Raw genomic sequence first — 10,665 nt, forward strand, 5'->3', positions numbered from 1 at the left:
AGTCCACCCCAAGTTGAATCACTGAAGCACGTAACTGTAGATAAGGTCACTCAAAAGCACAAATCCAGGTTATAAATATTCAGTAGTAGTTTATATGCATTTAGCAATTTGAATGCTGCGAAGTGTAGCCCAGAAAATCAATCGACATTGAACTATTAAAGAGGCCTTCACGGCACCTGCACTTTGAATCTCTTCAGACTCAGGTTAAACAGGAGACATGGTAGCTCATATATACTGCAAAAACCCTTCCTCTTTTCCTTTTTATCTATGAACCTGTCCTTTTCAATGTTGTCTAGATGTCTGAAGTTATGAATACCCTTGATCTTAGTAAAAAATGGTACCACCCTTCAGCAAAATCTCACTGATCAGTGTCTATGTTGCCTCACTGAGTTAGCCTTTTGTGTTCTTGTGGCCCAGGATGACAATGTTGACACAATCCAAACCAGTAGTTGGAAAGTTAATGTTGGATGCGTCTTTGACAATTGATGGAATGACCTGAAATCAAATGTGAGGCGGTGGAGACCCAAGAATGCTATTCAGGCAGTAAGTGATCTGTGGAGATACTAAATGAAATATCTGGAAGGAATTGTAATCTTGCAACTATGCTTTTACGTGTTTTTTGACATAAACAGTTTCTATTTATGGTGGAGCTGCAGTGTCCATTTCCCATGAAGTTCCCATAGTGTTAACTAATACAGTCATGTGTCACTTAATGACAGGGGTGTGTCTGAGAAATGCATTGCTGGACAATATTATTATTGTATGAACATCACAGAGTTTACTTACATAAACCTAGATGCTATAGCTGATTACATACCTAGGTTAGGTGGTATAGCCTATTCCTCCTAGGCTACAAACCTGTGCAGCATGTTACTGTACTGAATACTGTAGGCAATTGTAACACAACAGTTAAGTATATCTATACTTACTTATATCTATACAGTAAGTGTATCTATACATTTCTAAACATACAAGAGGTACAGTAAAAATACAGTGTTATGATTTTATTGCACCACTGTCATACATGTGCACTATCCTTGACCAAAATGTTGTTATGTGATGCATGATTGTAACAAAAGAATTAATTAAAGATAATATTGAAGTGCCTATTGAGATTTCAATGAAGAAAGGAATATTTGTAAATTCTGATTACCTTAAGTGGGAATTGACTTTCTTCCTGTTTCCATGGCTGTTCTTGTGAAAGAGCATAGCTTTCCAAAGACCTGAAGTCTCTGACAAATCTTGCAATTCTCTATTGCCTGCATTATGAAGGTCACCTGGTATCAAATGAGGCAAAATGGTAGATTATAAAGACCTGTACTTTATTGTCAGTTCCTAAACATAGAAAGCATTGGTCTATCTTGAACATTTCTGCAGTTATAAACTAGCCTTGGGTCATGATTTTCTGCCTTTTTATCATAGACAAGATTTAATTTAGGAGATGTCCTTTTAATGTGTAATGTGAATAGTAAGTGCCACTTATGAAGCCCTATTTTCTTCCAGCCATTTTAATTGTCAAATCTGTCCAGTCAAGATGCATTGTTAGAGGCTTCACTGACAACACCGTCTGTGTGTGTGGGTGTGTGGGTGTGTGTGTACATACATATGATTGAGCAGGATTTAATGTAAGTCAAAACTGTCTCAAATTTCCTAGGACAATACAGCTTCCTTGGCCATTCCCTTGGAGCTCTGAGTTGAGGAGCTGGTGATGTGTATTTCTTGTGCATGTTCTCCACATTATCCCTATGCAGGCCTTCCATGGGCTTGGTTTTGGAACCAGTGATGAGGAAGATCATTAGAATTGTTGTTCTCAAAAAGATTCCTCCATTCTTCTGTATAAGCAATGGGAATTTTCCCAGACCAATATTTCTTCTTTTGAAATGGTAAATTTTGAATATTAACTGGTTAGTATAATCCCATAAAATAACAAAGTTTGAGCCCTACGAACTGTGTTTTAGGCTAAAGTTGTGTTTTATGCTAAATCATCATTTACTTCTTGTATGATTTTTTTTTTTGAGACAGAGTCTGGCACTGTCACTCAGGCTGGAGAGCAGTGGCACAATTTTGGCTTACTGCAAGCTCCGCCTCCCAGGGGCACACAATTCTCCTGCTTCAGCCTCCTGAGTAGCTGGGACTACAGGTGCCCACCACCACACCTGGCTAATTTTTTTTTTAAGATTAAGGGCGAAATCAAAGCTGCTCCTCTATATTACATTCATAAGTCAGAATGATTAAAGCAAACTATTTATTTATTAGAAACACATACTCCAAATTTAGCATCTAAGACATGACAGCCTTTCAGGAGACATCAATTTACTTTTTAGGGTCTATAGCTATATTTGTATTCATGCTATTGGTGTCCATAATATTTCATTAGATGTTCTGGTTAAATTGATAAATGAAAATAATGTATGTGATAAGGAGAACAGCCTAGGTCTCCTGGAGGGCCCCTTACAACTCAGCTGGTGTTAGCAGAAATGCCTGGGTGTAACAGTGAGAAACAACCTTTCAAAAGTGTTGAGCAATTTTTCAGGCAGAGGAATATGTATGCCAATCCAGGCAGCAAGATAAGTGGAGGTCAGTTAAAAGATCAGTGTGTGATTACATTTTTTTTTAGGTTTCTACTGAGAGGAAATATAATACTCAGTTATTATTTTCTCTGTATATCTCTGGTTATTTTGTCACAACTTTTTATGTAAGCTACTACCAAACATTGGGTTATACAAGATCTATGGGTCGTATTCAATATTTGCTTTTCCCTCAACTACTAACACGTTTGATTCCCTTTGTAACTTTCTCCCCTATTTCTCCTTTCAACCTGTTTTCTCCAACCACACTGAGTTAATACGCCTCCTATATACTCTCATACCCTGTTTTATCTAAAGAGATTTCCTTTTTCTACTATTATACCCATCTCATTCCCTAATTTATTTCTTCTTATTTCTCTCTCTATTTTTTATTCTTTTAGGCACAGCTCATGTCTCATGACTTTCAAAAAGTTTTTCTTCTGATATTCCCAGCTCGAATTAGGCATATCCCAATCAGTTTCCTTAGTCTTACAACTCTGCATATTATTGGCTTATAATCTGTCTTAGGCTGGGAATTAGCTCCTTGTAGGCAGGGGCTAGAATTTATTTACTCTTATGTCCATAATGCCTCACACAGGAACTATTCTCACATACAAATTGTAGGGCCATAATTCCTGAGAACATATGTATATTGTAGTGACTCATAAAGGCTTGAAATAAATTTTTTAAATGATTAATTGGGAAGTCCATGAACTTGACATCTTGATGTAGAATAAAAGCAAGGGCAGATGAAGAAGTTATACAGGATACTTGAAATACCAGAAGAATATAATCAGAGAGCAATAAATTAATCCTTGATTTTTAGATGTGAAGAAGTTCTGAGAAATATTTGAAGACATGGCTCTAGGGATGAGTACAAAACAGAGACCAGTAGCCAGACTCAGAGCTTTAAAGAGTGAAGAAATTGCATTGCAGGGGGGAAGGACTGTTGTATACTAAATAGAAATTGTCATTAAATGGAAGACTAAGCAAGAGGCTGATGATCTGTGGATGAGAGACCAAAATGGTGTGGAGATAGAGGTAAATGCCATAATCTACAAAGAAGATATTTTTGTGCCAGGAAGAAATAATAGGTCTAGAACATAATAAAAGATAAATGGTTAACTACATTGTAATGTGGTCTCAGAACTCACTGAAGGCGTAGCCATTGATATTAACTTCCACTTTGCTTCCAGACAAAAGATTTTAAATATTTTAAAAATTGCATTTGATATTGTATGATTCATCAAGACAGAAAGTAAAGCTGTAGTTGCCCTGGGAGGGCAGGGAATGGGGAGTCACTTTTTAATGGGTACAGGATTTCAATTTTACAAGACAAAAAGAATTATGGAGATGGGTGGTGGTGATGCTTGCACAACATTGTGAATACATTTAATAACACTGAATTGTATACTTAACAGTGGTTAAGATGCAAATTGTTGAGTGTGTTTTGCCACAATTAAAAAATGGAAAACAATAGTATTTTATGATATAGCCCATTTCATCTGGTAGCTAGCTGTATGTGTCTGCTCAGCTGTGGATAGATATTTATGCTGTTTCTGAACTGGAGGTTACTGGTATTCGCTAAGGTATAGGAAAATTGATCTTATGTGGCTAACTGAGGTGGATATACTTGTATCAGTCAGACAGTAATGATATAATCATGATAGTTTACATTTAACATAATTTACATGTGTTATACTTTAGAAAGCACTTCATAGATATTATTACTTCATACCATTTTCCCCTTACCATATTTGTCTCTCCTTTCTCTGCTGACTTCAGAAAATGTCTCTTCCACACTACTCAATTCATCTCCTTATTTTGTCAAAATTTTAAGTCTCAGAGTCTCCAAAAAAAATTCCAGACAAATCTCATCAGCTTTCGGTCATTGATTAATCGATGCCCTTAGAGGCTTTCCCTTTCCCTTCTCAATTTGACATAGCTTCCAAATACACTTGTCAGTAAAACAAAGTTGTTTATATGGTTTTGTATTTCTTCCTGCTGAATTATGAACATTTTTTCATATTGACATTGATTTCCATCTGGCCATGAAATACTCACGGTGAAGAAAATGAAACAAAATTTGTAATATTTATCAAGAGCCAGGTACCGTTTTCAGTGTCCTAGAAGCATAAACTAGTGTAATGCTCACCACCTCATATGAGAGGCAAAAATGGATGAAACTATAAAACCAAGACACAGAGAGTTAAGGGAAATTTCCCAAGATCACACAGCCACTGAGGATATGAACTAGATTTTGACTTCAGGCTATTTACCCTAGAACCTGTGCTTTCAACCATCGTTTGTACTGCTTCCCTAAATTACACTTGAGTACACTGTGACAACAAATTTCACCTATGACACTGATTATCTGGGGAACTTTGCATCTTATTCTGAATATGACTCAGTTTTCTTTTCTGTACAGAGATAAAGTCAGTATATACTCCATAGATTCGTTATAAGGATTATATGAAATGACACATGAGAAGGCTTTAAAAGGACTTGGAAAGCAATAAGTTTTTTGTTTTCAATCATTTTTCAATAGGTTATCAGTGTTGTGAATGGTTCATGAAAAATGACTTTGGGCTCAGTGAGTAACTGAAATGTTGTTGCTTAATAGTGTGTTTAATATTAATATAATAGTAACCAATGTCGTTATTGTTGAGTAATAGTTATTTGGCTTTTCACTGCTTTTCTTTTCTAGTGTTTTAGTCAGAGACTTCTTAAGTCTCCTCAAGTGTGTACACATTTCTTAAATTTGTTGGAAAGTACCAAATTTAAGATATCTTGCATTTTTTTCTTCCTTAGTAAACACTAAATTCCATCACGCAGCAGAAAAAGGGCTCTGTTATTGTCAGTACAATGGTTTAATATTCACTTTTATTCCCTGTATCGTAGTTCTGATTTAATTGCTATTTAGAGTAAAACTTGTTCCTTATTATATGCATTCATAATTATAAAATTTGTGTTTTAATGCCTTCTACACATATACTGTGCTTTTCTTTATTTCCTTATATCTTTTACTGTTGCAAGATCCTGGTATTTGAAATCTCATTAAATGTTGTTTGGGGATTTGCTGGGAATGTCATCTACATAGTAATGTCTCAAGTTTGTAGCATCTTTAAAACATAATAGGAGATGGAATTCACAGCAGAGTAATAAGCCTCCCACTTTAGGCAATATATTTGTGATTGGTATGACTTTGTTCCCAGAGGGCAGTTAGCAACACAATATTATGGCTATGTGTACAAGGAAAACTAATTTTAAAAATCTCCTTTAAAAAAAAGTTCCCAATCCTAACCAGTATCATGCACAGAATCCGTTTCCACCTCTTCACATGGAAGCAGCTGTGGGTGGACATCTAGAAAGTTGGATAACTATTTATCACACATGATCTGAAAAGTTTGCATTGCCATAGATAGGAATGAATTATCTGTTTATAAAGAAAAAAACAATAAAAATATGAACCAAGAAAGCACAGAAGGTAGTAACCACATTTAGATGTTTATCATGGAATCGTCTTTATAATCCATCTGTTACAATTCCACAGAGCAAATGACAAGTAATTGTGAAGTTTCCCCTCATTTTATAGGTTTGGTCTTATAAGGCATGCAACACAAATTTTAATTACTTTTCTTTTTGGTATTTGGATCTTAATTTGGTCAAGTGGCCACTGGGTAGATGATGGAGCCTCTTGAGACATACAGTCTTCTAGCTTTGTTGATGTGAATATTACTGTGTATTTTTCATTCACTTATTATTTTACAAGGCATGCTTCATTAAAAATATGTCAACATCTCATTGACAAATCACAAAATTTTAAAGGCAGAATAAAAAAACAATTTATTTAAAACATTCCTGTGTAAAAGTAGTCACCACTCTTACTATTCTTCAAATTTTTTTATTATATTTAAATGCAAGCCTAGTTTTATCTCGAGTGTCTGACCTTGATGATATTGTACACTTTAAACTTAGAAAAATTGAACTCTATTGGAAATTTCCCACAGATCACCTTTTCTAGATGCCAAGCACCTTGTTTCAGCCATGGTGATGACAGCAAATTGGGTTCTCAGGGATTCTGGCCTCTGGCATCATCTCAGTTGTTTATAATTGAAGTTGGCTCTGATGAGAACTCAGCTTAGATGCATGGTTGGACTGCTGGGCTTAAGGCTGGCCTGCCAGGAGGTTGCATTGAGCTGTAACTAGGCAAAGAAAGAAGGAGTTTATTGAGGCATTACTGACAATAGCAAAGACTTGGAACCAACCCAAATGTCCAACAATGATAGACTGGATTAAGAAAATGTGGCACTTATACACCATGGAATACTATGCAGCCATAAAAATGATGAGTTCATGTCATTTGTAGGGACATGGATGAAGCTGGAAACCATCATTCTCAGCAAATTATCACAAGGACAAAAAACCAAACACTGCATGTTCTCACTCATAGGTGGGAATTAAACAATGAGAACACATGGACACAGGAAGGGGAACATCACACACTGGGGCCTGTTGTGGGGTGAGGGGCTAGGGGAGGGAAAGCATTAGGATATATACCTAATGTAAATGACGAATTAATGGGTGCAGCACACCAACATGTCACATGTATACATATGAAACGAACCTGCACGTTGTGCACATGTACCCTAGAACATAAAGTATAACAAAAAAAGAAGGGGTTGGGCAAAATTACCAACAATCTTCAACTATGAATTTTTATGAGTCGGGGCTTCCCACACCATCAGGCACTCCAAGTTGGAGAAACAAGGGATGTTGAATTGAAAGTTTAATTTTTTAGGCTTGATAGTCAGATTAGGGAAGTTTTGGGTACATCTTTCCCACTCTAGAGCCCTCTCCCTAACTCACGGCCAATTTGGGACATGGGCTCAATGGAAAAGAGTACTGAGATCAATTCGAAATATCCATCATGAACATAGGAGGCAGGCATTCTGGCTAAGGGGTGCGTCTTCCCACTTTGTAATCCAGAGTGCGATTTCTTCTTGCTATCTGTCCCTCCATAAATAAGCGTTGGGTGAAGGACAAGCTAGTTACAATTGAGGATGGAATGAGATTCTAGCAGAATTGCAAAATGAACTGAGAGCCACGAAACTATTCCTCTGTGAACCAGCAGAGAGATCTGTGGAAGGCAAAGGAAGAGGAGCCAAGAGGCCAGATAACATTCCTGCTTCCCCTACATTGTGAGAGTGAAATTGTCAGCAACCTATATCAGTAATTAACCAGAGGCTTTTTAGAGAGTAAGACTTCTGATAGATACCTCAAGAGCTGAAGTTGCTCTTCAGTACTGCACAGAACCTGTGGACAGATTTTCATCATTATTCTCTTCTTCAACAGACAGATATTAAATTCAAGGCATAGTTCTAAACTATGCAGTCAATTACAAAAAATAATAATGAAGGGCATTAGCTGTGCCTCATAGGACGTTAAAACTCTAGCTGCTAAATGAGACAAATAGAGTTCCCACATCAAGTGCCTGGGCTCCTGTTATAACCTGGACTCTGTTTCCATTGGCTTCTCTTGTTTCTGTTTTGGTAAACCCATCATTTGGCTTAGTCCCTATCCTTGCCATGCTCACCCACCAGTAGGTGGACCTCCTTGACCATAACTTGGCATAGATCTTTGATTGTTTCTTTTCAAATGTTTTCTTACTTTAGAGCTGCAGTCAATTGTTGTTTGGACCATAAGACTCTGAGGCTGTGTGTGGTTGAAACTGTCTGGAGACTCAAAGAGCTATTGAGGAAGAGATTTGGTAGCTGAACTCTTTTGAAGATTTTCTCTGTCTCTCACACATCTGGGGCTGAATAGCTTAACTTTTAATTTCTACATCGATGATAGTTTAATAGGCATTCATGCAAATCAGTTCGGCTGTGAGTTATTATCCTTCTCCAATAACAAGTAATGCATTCCTTAAATTTAGTGTACGTATAAATTCTACATGGTAAGTGAAGCTGTCTTTATGAATTGCTGCTATAGAATATACTAGATTGTGTAGGTTTTAGTACAATCCAGGTAATTATCAAGCCTTTGTAATATTTTCAGGAAAGTGATCCTTTCACTTCAGTTTATGGAACTTGAAAATTTTTCAGTTGCCACCCACTAATTAGATCATAAACTTAATTCTATGTATCTGAATTTATTTTTCTATTTATAAATTTATCTGGATGCTTTCTCAAAGGTTTCTCAGATTAAAAACCTATGGCTTTGTAAAATTAAAACAGAAGTAATAGGAATTGTGTTAAAAAACAGAATCAGGCCAAGCCTGGTGGCTTATGCCTGTAATGCCAACATTTAGGGAGGCCGAGGTGGGAGGATCATTTGAGGTCAGGAGTTCAAGACCAGCCTGGGCAACATGGCAAAACCCCACCTGTATTTTTAAAATGCACAAATTAGCTGGGCGTGGTGGTGAATGCGTCTAGTCCTAGCTACTCAGGAGGCTAAGGCAGGAGAATAGCTTGAACCCAGGAGGCTGAGGTTGCAGTGTGCCAAGATAGAGCCACTGCATTCCAGCCTGGGTGACAGAGTGAGATCCTGTCTTAAAAAAAAAGAAAAAAAGAAAAGAAAAAGAAAAAAACCAGAATCATACAGTGAGAGAGATTGTATAGCCCTTTTAATTGTCCATTATGGATACATTTCTTTTGCTGTGTAATAGTTTATCAGCACGAAAATTTTCCTTTTCTGTGTAATAGTTTATCAGCATGGAAAAAAACAGTCACTGAACACTGACAATTTTCTTTCTCTCTCTCTCTCTTTTTTTTTCCTTTTTTTGGAGATGAAGTCTCACTCTGTCACCCAGGCTGGAGTGCAATGGCAACATCTCTGTTCACTGCAACCTTCACATCCTGGGTTCAGGCGATTTTCCTGCCTTAGCCTCCCAAGTAGCTCGGATTCCAGGGGCATCCCGTCATGCCTGGATAAGTTTTTGTATTTTCAGTAGAGACGGGGTTTCATCATGTTGGCCAGGCTGGTCTCAAACTCCTGACCTCAAATGATCTGCCCACCGTAGCCTCCCAAATTACTGGTGATGAGTTTCATTTAATGGTGTTCTACAAAGTGAGTTTAGGCAGTGAAAGGGCACATGTCATCTATAGTTTACCAGAAAGTAGTACCGGTCACCAGCATTGAAGCGTACTCCTAACCCTGGAAAATTTCTTCAACAGCCAGAATTAATCTCAGATTTTGAGACTGGAGCAAAGACTAATTTGGTATGTGTTCATTCAGATTAGTAAATCTCCATGGTGTTCGAACTGTATAATATCAAATCTAAAATAAGTCAAGAGAGTTGGACAATATCTCACCTCTGAGAAAAAAATGCATTATTTTCAACAGATTTAAGGCTGAATTTAAAATCCAACTGCCTATTCCAGTGTATGTTTCTCTAGAATAAGGCCAAGCCCTACAAATTCTGGATAGTGTCCTCCAAGTTGTGTTTAAGTGATAATTGATAAATCTATGGTTTAGACACATATGGAATTCCAAATAACTTTAGCTCCAGCCTTTGTGAGTAAAAATTGGCAGTGATCATGACCTTAATGGAGGCATGTGGTTAATTGGAATTTTCAGTACCAAAAGTCTTCTTCCTACTAGTTTACCAGGGTACCCTATAATAGTATCCATAACTTATTGCCCACTTGTCTGCTTTGATTTCTTTTTTAAAAAGACAATTTTAAACTTAGAGGTTTTGTACCTCAAGTCACATATGTGGCACATTTATAAAATAATCATGCCTTTGCATATTTTTCCTTTGATATCTTAGCTGTAAATCCAAGTCATTTATGTTTTTAATTGCCACAAATATTGCACTGAAATAGAGCACTAGTTGCAAAAATGCCTGGTATAACATTTCTTCTTGTTCTTGAAAGTTATTTTAGTATCCCATGTTTAAGATATTCCTAGACAACTATATGTAACTATAATTATTTCTGCTAGGTAGAAACCTCTTTGTGGTCAACATTTGTGAAGGGCCTTGCAAATAATAATATGCTTGAGTAGGAATAGTATTTTGCAAATATAGCCCTAAATAGAGCTACTGATTTTACCAAGTACTAAAGACTCCAAACTCTGTCTTTGTCTTTCAAAT

General features: G+C 36.8%; 1 long non-coding RNA gene across 2 annotated transcripts; it reads right to left on the reverse strand.

Annotated features, from left to right (window-relative positions):
• Positions 1-1,230: 1,230 nt before the first annotated feature.
• LOC129137845 (uncharacterized) lies at positions 1,231-9,110 on the reverse strand. Of its 2 annotated transcripts, XR_008540686.2 has the most exons (3): positions 7,846-9,110; positions 6,583-6,772; positions 1,231-1,277 (listed from the first exon to the last, which is right to left on the reverse strand). It is a non-coding gene; the product is annotated as an uncharacterized LOC129137845 (long non-coding RNA). The 2 variants fall into 2 exon arrangements; XR_010151291.1 differs by lacking the exon at positions 1,231-1,277 and having other exon boundaries at positions 6,456-6,772.
• Positions 9,111-10,665: the final 1,555 nt, after the last annotated feature.

Source organism: Pan troglodytes, chromosome 15, assembly GCF_028858775.2.
Source record: "Pan troglodytes isolate AG18354 chromosome 15, NHGRI_mPanTro3-v2.0_pri, whole genome shotgun sequence".
NCBI classification, from domain to species: Eukaryota; Metazoa; Chordata; class Mammalia; order Primates; family Hominidae; genus Pan; species Pan troglodytes.